This window comes from Agelaius phoeniceus, chromosome 7 (assembly GCF_051311805.1).
Source record: "Agelaius phoeniceus isolate bAgePho1 chromosome 7, bAgePho1.hap1, whole genome shotgun sequence".
NCBI classification, from domain to species: domain Eukaryota; kingdom Metazoa; phylum Chordata; class Aves; order Passeriformes; family Icteridae; genus Agelaius; species Agelaius phoeniceus.
This window is the reverse complement of record NC_135271.1, coordinates 24,680,120-24,686,119: the sequence shown is the minus strand read 5'-3', so window position 1 is coordinate 24,686,119 and position 6,000 is coordinate 24,680,120.

Below are 6,000 nucleotides of genomic sequence, written 5' to 3'. Positions count from 1 at the left end.
ACTGATAGGGACTGAGAAATCTAGTTTTCTTGAACTCCTGTCCTGACTAGGAGTGGCTTCTGTATCCCTGCACCATGTTTAACCTCCCCATCTTATGGAGGTGTAGGCAGCCTTAAGGGATGCAGCTGAATGTTCAGTACTTTCATTTCCTGACATGTCTTCTGCTCTTCTCTACCTGCCTATGAACTCTCCCTGCCTACCTTTGCTCCAAGCCCAACTCTCTCCTTGTCTTGGCCTTTTGTTTCCTGTTTTGGTCCAGTCCATGGTTTCCTCAGCTTCCCCATCATAGGCACTGACCTTATTCTGGCGACAGGACATTGCTCACTCACCCTGTGAGGTCTTTACATGGCAGGAGAGAGGAATATCTGTACCATGGGAGGCAGCTCAGTGCAGAGATTCCCCTATCCAGCACCAATCCTGCCAGCTTCGGGACTGGGAGGAACACTGACACCTCAGTGCTCTCTGTGCAACACTTCACTCACCTATCTGTGGGGCCCTGTGAGCAGCCATCCTGCACCCAGAGCCTGGGCCAGTCCCTCTGCATGGCAGCACAACCCTGTGGAGCCTCCAGCCAGTTCAGGGATGTCTCACAAGACACTGCTTGCATTCAATGTGGATACAGCCTATGTGAGCTCCTTGCTGGGGTGCAAATGCTGTGGGAAGGAAATATTGAAGCTGCAGTAAGATGAGTGAACAGATATTTTACAGCAATAAGTTCCACCCCAATCTCCCTGAAAAGGTTTGGATAGAGAGCCCTGACCCAGATTCCATCTAGAAGAAGTCTGAGATGCCAAAGCTTTTCACAAATAATTTATTGACTCTACCTTAAAAAAAAAAGTCTACAACAACTAACCACTTGTAATTGCTGCTGCTAGCAAGTTGCTTTTATTTTCTCCTATGAAGTTACAGCCAGACCTTCAGTGTCTGCCTCTGTACTTCTCTACAGTGACTCTCCATCTTAATGCTAATTTAATTAGCAAATAGCAGAGCAGGGAACTCTGGTTGATGTTTTAGCCTTTCAGGTGAGCTGCAGTTCCATGGAAGTTAGAGCAGCCTCAGGGCTCTTTTTCTTTCTGGTATAAGGGCCAGAGCTCTCAAGACCATAAATGTGGCCCACAGGTACAATTTTCCCATAGCTACAACTGCTATACAAATACTATCCTGGGACCTAAAATCCTTTTTACTCCATCTATGCATCATGGTACTCATGTTCAAAGTACATCCAAGAATACGGTCAGCCTCAACAGTGTGTGTTATAATATTCTCAGCCTTTTTCATTTTAACTTTTAAAGCTAGGGCACAAATAAAAAGAAGGGGAAAAGGCTGATAGAATTAACAGGGAATCCAAATAAATAAAAATGATGTATTGGTGTTCATGCCGATTAACCTCTTAGGTGATAAAGGAACATCAGTTTGCCTTGGGCAGAGGAGTCTCTACAGTGTCACCTAAAAGAGAGTAACAGCCTTTGGTATTTACTGCGTCCTGTAAAAGTAAAGCCCAAACAATCAAGCTTTAGACAACTGTGTCACAAGATACCAACAAGAAAAGCTTAGGCACCCTGTAGCTGAGTATACCCTGAAGAGGCTGAAGTATCTTCTATTCCACAAATCAGACTGAGCTGCAAATCAAAACTGTAGTACTTATGCATAGGTATCTATGAAGTCAATGCCACTGTAATGCCTTCCCATCTTCAGCCCTTTGCAAGAGCCCCCTTTTTCTGGCTTCTTTATAACAGGATCTATATCCAGCAGGACAGCATGTTTCTGGCAGTAATACGCCACTGAAATCCTGTGACTTGCATTTGAGTGATTATTTTGTATCACATCTAACATCCACCTGTCTATACGGACCTTCCTATCCAATGTATTACATTTTGCCCACCACGGCTACTCTGCCGGAGCCCGTGGCCAGGCATCACTGCCCTCTCCCGGGCAGAGCTGCCCCAGCACAAACGCCAAGCCCGGCTCGCAAAGCTCTGCACTGCAAGCAAGCCTGCTTTGCCTCAGGCACTGGAGCAGTATGATTGTCCTTTTGCTGTTGCCCTGACACTTAAAGTAACCTCACCGAGCATTACAGTGACAGCTGAGCTTCTGCTGAAGGATTAAGGATTAGCTGAAATATAACTAAACAGATGAGAGGTGGTGCTCACTAGGATTGGAGGTCCGTCCACATGTCAAGAATTCTGAATGATGAAATGGATGACGTAAATTAAAATTTGTTCTGATTATGGTAATCAGCTAATATATTTAAGCTAGGCCAGTTCAAGTATGGTCGCATTTCAGCCTCTAAAGACCCCAAATTCTGGTTGCTAATGTGCTGTCAACTGCACTGTTACAGTGACAGATCGCTAATGAAGAACAACCAGGAGATGGCAAAAGAGCCAGTCAGTATGTTTCACGATGTTACCCTGTGGTTTCAAGTCTCCTCCTTGGGTACTTTGGAGAATTCTACTTGGACTACTACTGTGTGTGTGTATATATATATATATATACACACAGTAACATAAGTGCTCCTGGTGTTACAGGTCCTGTGTATTCATAGGGATACAAGAGAGAGACAGAAAGAACTTATTTCCTCAGAGGAAGTTGGGAAGATAAATCCAGTCACAACTGGGAGGTGCTCAGATATAGAAGAAATTGCAGCTACAGCATTTCAACATCTAAGTGTCTCTGAAAGCCATGTGTAATTTCCTAAGCAGATACATTCAGCCCTTCTAATTTTGCCAGTGATGGAAAAAGGTGCATTATAGTCATCAACAGCACTTTACTTTCCATCTGTGTTTCCTCAAGAATTGTGCAAGGTATCATGATTCATTCTGACTGCTCAAGCCATGAGCTCCCTCTAGCATCAAAAAGGATTAATACAGTTGGTACCTCTGTAATCCTAAAGGAACAGAGAGCAAATATAAGGAAATATCAGTAAGATGAAAGACATCTGACTCTTTTCTTCTTTTTTGGACAAAAAAACAACAACAAAGACCCAAAACCAACAACAAAAAAAAACCCCACCCAAACCAAAATTCTTTAAGCTAGCTATGTGCACATAGGTAAATATGTCACCCTAAGAATGATGAGGCAAACACACTCCCAAGGACAGGAAAAGGCAGGATCTTAGTTTACATCCTAATCCCTGAAATACAGGTAGAAATTGTGGAAGCCCGCTCTGGTTATTAGCTTTCACAGGAGACCAATATATAAAGATCATGATTCTGGTCTTGAAGCTGTGCTCATTGTTTAGATGAGCATTGTCACCAGAAAAGAAATAAAAAGAGAAAACAGAATGAACCTGGATAATAAGCAGATGAAATTATCCTTTAGAGTACCTCAGACCACAATATTCCAGTTGGCCATTTAGAGCTTCTCTAGTCTTTCCTTCCAATTTATAGCATTTGGGAGCAAAACAAGATTGTTTCAGCAGTGTTAGAGCTCCCCTTCCCCAGGAGTACCTAAATGGTGTCACTTGAGTAAATCATGTGAGTGAGAAAGGCATCTTTGGGCTACGGTTTAAATCTTCTGGAGTGTTGGCAAGTTTCCTTTCTCAGAGCCAGGGAAAGAAGAAGCCATGTAGCCAACATCTTCTTTGGTTGCATTTGGGAGTGGTTGTGGCGGTGACAAGCACAAACATGCTAAAGCCTGTACCTCTGCTCCACTGACTACAGTATTTCTGTTGTGCCTGGGGCACAGGAAGCCTCTCTCTATGGCACAGCAATTCTCTCAAAACACAGAGAGAGCAAAGAATGTCAGAGTGAGACAAAACTCCTAACAAGATAGGAAAGGTCAAATGGATTTGCTGCTACACACAGTTGCTGGTGAAAACTGCAAGCCAAACTAGTACATAGAAGTAACACCAACCTTTATACCAGTGCTCAGTAGTTTAGAGAGCTCCTTCTCCCATGCTCAGAAGAAAGCCACAACTCTAGTCCAGGCAGGTATTGCAGATTTCAGTTGTTTCTGACATTCCCAGTGATTCTGCACCAGTGTCTGCTGTCCTGTGTTGTCATCTCCTTATCACAAAAGTTCCACACTGTTGTCTCCTTATCACAAAAGTTCCATACCTTCTTGGTGTTTCTCATGGGCAGCTCTCAGAGCACTGACTCTTTCTTCTTCACAAAGCAGCCAACTGACTCCAGTTCCCTTCTCAAGGAGCCACCCCACTCTTTTATAGCACTCTTCCTCTCATTGCTTACAGCTGTGGCCTGTTAAAGTCAGGCCTGTTCCTAATCTTTGCTAATTGGCCCAGCTGCAACTCCTTAGGGGTAAGATTACTTTCTACACTATCGTTATTTTCTTATATTCTATCCCCCTACAGTCCTGTCTTTGACATTTAAGTCTTGTCTTTCATTTACATCACATGTCTATCACTGCTACCAATATTCCAGAAAGATCAAGCACCTAATTAAACTCCCTATGAGGCTTCAGTTTTGAAGATGCTTATGCAAGAAGGATCTTTCTCTGTGTTAAATCCAAACTGGTCCAGTCTTGCTGGGATGATCACAGACTTCATTCAAGGTTGCAAGTTGCAGAATAAGTAGCACTGGAAGTCCAGGAGCCTCTCCTTCTCCCTTCATACAGTCTGAGATGCTTTAACTTCATGCACTCATGTTGTGGCCAGAGAGTCCCAGTGACCCACACACAGAACATGTGTTGTGCCTTTTCTTAGGAGAAGAAGAGCATTGTGCTAAGCAGGGACACTGCAGCCTCTGCCATACCCCCCTACTGCCAGAGCAGGGGGAAAAAGACTCAAAGGGTGAAGTGCAGGGCAATCAGCTGATGTGGAAAACCAGGTCAGGCCAGGCTGAGATAACCACATATCTGCCAGTGCTGATACTCCAGAAGTGGTGCCTAATGATGCTGGTAATTGCTTAGAGCTCATCTACATTTAGAACTTTGGCACTGCCTCTCCCTTCAGTGCTACTTTTTCTGATGTCTTACATTCTTACATGCACCACCTCATAGACCTCCTGTCTGATTGCATGGGCCACCCCACTGCAACCCCTCCTTCTCCACCTGTCTGCAGAACAAAGCAATGCTGGACACTGGCTGACAGAAGATATTAGTACAATTTTTCACTCTTTAAAAAACTCAAGACACTCACCTGTGTAAAAATTTTAAATATGCCAGCTGTTGTCTCTGTTTCTGGGTTTAAACAAAACATTTATCATGGACTTTCATCTTTTTATCATCTCACTGGTATGTCAGCAGCAAGACACTGAATAATGAACACAAAGTACTCCAGGCATCTCAGAGCAGGCAGCATCACTGCCTTACACCATGCTATCCTTGGCTATGATGCCAGTCAAACTTCTCTGGAAACCTGTTGAGCTTTGTAACATTATGCCCAAAAAGTAGTGTTTTTCTGCGTGCAGAGGTGGCTCCAGAGTCTCTTCTTTTTGGAAAGAAAATGGAAATTCTGGGCATTCAAAATTAAATACAAACCTGGTTTCCTTACTTGAAACCATTTAAACTGCAGTCAGGAATCTACAGTTCATTTCAAAATAGTAATTTCATTGCTAAAAACTCCTGACAACTCTCAAAGAAATGGGAGCTCATCAATTCTGAAACACAGACAAAAAGAGCAAGTACAGCATGTGAAGTCTCTCTCAAATGTCTCCTGATAATTATCAAGAATATGCAACTTCTACTATTTGTTAGAAAATATATGAAATATCATATCTTGCCATGAAGTACTTGTGTCTTATGCTCTAAGTATTAACTATTAACTTATTTTAACTTACTCTACATATGAGATCAGATAAAACAGACCCTACAATGGATACACAAAGGAACGAACACCAAATAAAAGCCTGACAAAGCCAACAGAAACCAAAACCACCACAGACTTGCATTTTAGAAAGTGCTTTATTTCCCAGTTCTTTCTGCAATGGCTCATAAACATTATTTTTGTTTGCAAGATCAAAATAAACATCAGTGTACCACCAAAAGTATTAGGCTGTAGTTAATCTCTGAAACTTCTTACCTTACTAATGCTAATTATGCTGG